Source organism: Micropterus dolomieu, linkage group LG12 (assembly GCF_021292245.1).
Source record: "Micropterus dolomieu isolate WLL.071019.BEF.003 ecotype Adirondacks linkage group LG12, ASM2129224v1, whole genome shotgun sequence".
In the NCBI taxonomy this organism is placed as follows: domain Eukaryota; kingdom Metazoa; phylum Chordata; class Actinopteri; order Centrarchiformes; family Centrarchidae; genus Micropterus; species Micropterus dolomieu.
The window spans coordinates 35045288-35048224 of NC_060161.1; the positions used below are offsets into that span (position 1 = coordinate 35045288).

The 2937-nt window shown below is 37.6% G+C and overlaps 1 protein-coding gene across 1 annotated transcript in view; it reads left to right on the forward strand.

Annotated features, from left to right (window-relative positions):
• Positions 1-2937, forward strand: part of LOC123980885 (zinc finger protein 208-like) — an 808576-nt gene that overhangs the window by 431178 nt on the left and 374461 nt on the right. The gene's annotated exons all lie outside the window — the stretch shown is intronic.

Sequence of the window (2937 nt, forward strand, 5' to 3'; positions counted from 1 at the left end):
CTCTAGGAACCACAAGTAACCCTGCATTCTGGGAGCGCAGTGCTCTGGTGGGGTAGTAAGGTACTATGAGCTCTTTAAGATAAGATGGTGCCTGATCATTAAGAGCTTTGTAGATAAGAAGAATGATTTTAAATTCTGTTCTGGATTTTACTGGAAGCCAATGCAAAGAAGCTAAAACAGGAGAAATGTGATCTCTTTTCCTGGTTCCTGTCAGAACACGTGCTGCAGCATTCTGGATCAGCTGAAGAGTCTTAATGGACTTTTTCGAGCAGCCTGATAATAAGGAATTGCAGTAATCCAGCCTAGAAGTAACAAATGCATGGACTAGTTTTTCTGCATCATTTTTAGACAGGATGTTCCTGATTTTCGCAATATTACGTAGGTGAAAAAAGAAATTTGCTTAATGTGAGACTTAAACGACATGTCCTGATCAAACATAACTCACAGTGTTGCTGGAGGCCAGGGCGATGCCATCAAGGGAAACTTTATTTCTGATCAATCTAATGTTATTTTAATGGACAAAAACTTATCTTTTGAAAACAAGGACATTTCTACGTGACCCCAAACTGTTGAATGGTAATGTATGCAACTTTCAAAATAAAAGTGCTAGTTCACGTGTGAAAGGGAAGGTTTTTTAGGCTGCTGGATCAGAGCTTAAGTAGCGCATTTTAAAATTTATTTAACCCCAACAAAACTACGGATCGATCCGAAACGTGAGTTTTGGGATCGTTTGCATGACTATTGAAGAAGCATTGATCACTCTGAGGGGGGGGATAAATTTTGTCCCCACCGGGGATGAAAGTTATTCAGCAGAGGCAGGGATATAGAAACCAGAAGGGGGGAAATCCCACGCATCCCCCCGAATACTCCCTCTGGACACCTTCATGGCAAAAATATACATGCACATAAAAATTACTATAAAATTATTATACGTCAATATTCTTTTAGTTATTACTTAAACAACTTCTCCCCTGCTCAAAACTACCAAACATTTAATAATTTTCATTATTTTAACCCTTTAAATGCCAGTTTAATTATTTGAATTATTAATTATTTATTACAATTTTTTTATTATTATTATTTTCATTAAAATAAACAGTAGGGGGATAGGGCTCTGAGTCTTGGATATGTCAAAGATTACCAAGAAAATGTATTTAATTGCACTAGTATTTTTGTCTGCTTTTTTTTTCATAAATCACTTAAGCATCTTATTCCCCATTAAAAAGACCAAATATTCAATCATTGTCAGGATTTTAACCCTTTAAATGCCAGTTTATTTTTTTTTTTAGAGATTTGCGAGATGCTCCCTCTGGAGACCTTCGTGGCAAAAAAGGCCTCATTCACTTCCATTCAAACCACACTTTTTGATCTCACTTCCATTACAGTATAAAACCATGCATTCTGTAATGTAAGCAATATAGAAGAAAAATAGTTATAGTTGACATTTTTACTGTATTCTACTACATTCAACCTATTCCCATTGTAGGCCGATGCATGTATGCTTGTATTTTTGCTAGACATATTATGGAGCCATGTGACCACCAGTTTTTTATTTATTTATATTTTTGCCACAAAGGTGTCCAGAGGGTGTAAAACTGTAAATCTCATACTACATAATAAATACTAATGCAATCAAATCAATTTAGTTGGTAATCTTTGACACATCCAAGACTCTAATTACCACCAAAGCCCCATCCCCCTACTATTTTTTGTAATAAATAATAATAATAATAATAAAGAAGAAGAAGAATAGAACTCTTCTTCTTTGTCGTCATGATAGGGGGTTTGTTGTCTGAGTTGATTCACTGGCGGCTCCTCAGTGAGCGAGCTTCCTAGCGAGCTAACTAGCTGATGTTATGGACAAAGTTTTTAATGCAGAGCAGTAAACCTCACAAAGAGGAGCAGCTTCAGACAGTGAACCACGGACAAGCGTTTCAGGTTTGTGAGTCCGCAGAGTCAAGTGACTGGCTAGCAAGTAAGATGTTATTGTGTGAAATTAGCTTGTTATTAGAGTTGGGCGGATGATTCGGAAGCTTGTTTCCCTCCTGTGAAGTTCAGTTTTATGCAATAGCTCACGACAGTCGCTGTATATGATTAAAGCTGTAGCAGAGTAGCATATAGCATTAGCTCCTTAGCCTGAACTAACTACTGGTTGCAGCTTCTTTTCCGGCCAGAAACGGCTAATGCATACATGTATAGCTCCAAAAAATGTAATAAATGGTGTCAGCAGTCATGCAGATGTTGTACCAGACCGCCGTGATGAAGAGGGAGCTGAGGCTGAAGGCAAACTTTGTGTATGGATTTGTTTCATATTAAAGGGACTTGGGTCGCTGGTCGGAACAGCGTCTGCATGTCTCTCTGTATGCAAACTTAAGGATCATATGGAGATTAAAGTGAAATTCATTTCATTTGGAGATGTTTTTGTTGTTGTTAGAGCAGCTCAGAATTGGAAGTTTATGGTGATATACAGATCAAAAACATTGAACTGTAGTCTTTACTGAACAGTGACCCACTGACCTGGCAAATGTCAGGTCACATGATTTGTCTCAAAACTTTTGATTTAGCTAAATGCTTAATATATCTGTTTGACATGTTGAAGGTCAGATCTGATAGGTTACTAATTTTATCCTTAGCTATGGATCCTGCTCATGTGAATCCTCCCACAGTGTTTCATTAGCAGCTGATAAACCAGGATTTAGCAGAATCCATCTGATATGAAGCTGTGGTTTGAATACCACTTCCCTCCTCTTTGAAGAGTAGTCAGATATCTGTGTTCAGCCTCTTCTACACTTTGTATCACTGTGTTTCTAGGGCACAGTAGTAAAGAGCTGTGTCTGCGAGGGTTAGCTCATTTTTACAAGATGATTAAAACAGGATGTGCTTTCTATCAGAGCAAAGAAATCAGAAAAGCTATGAAATATATGTATATCTGGTTAA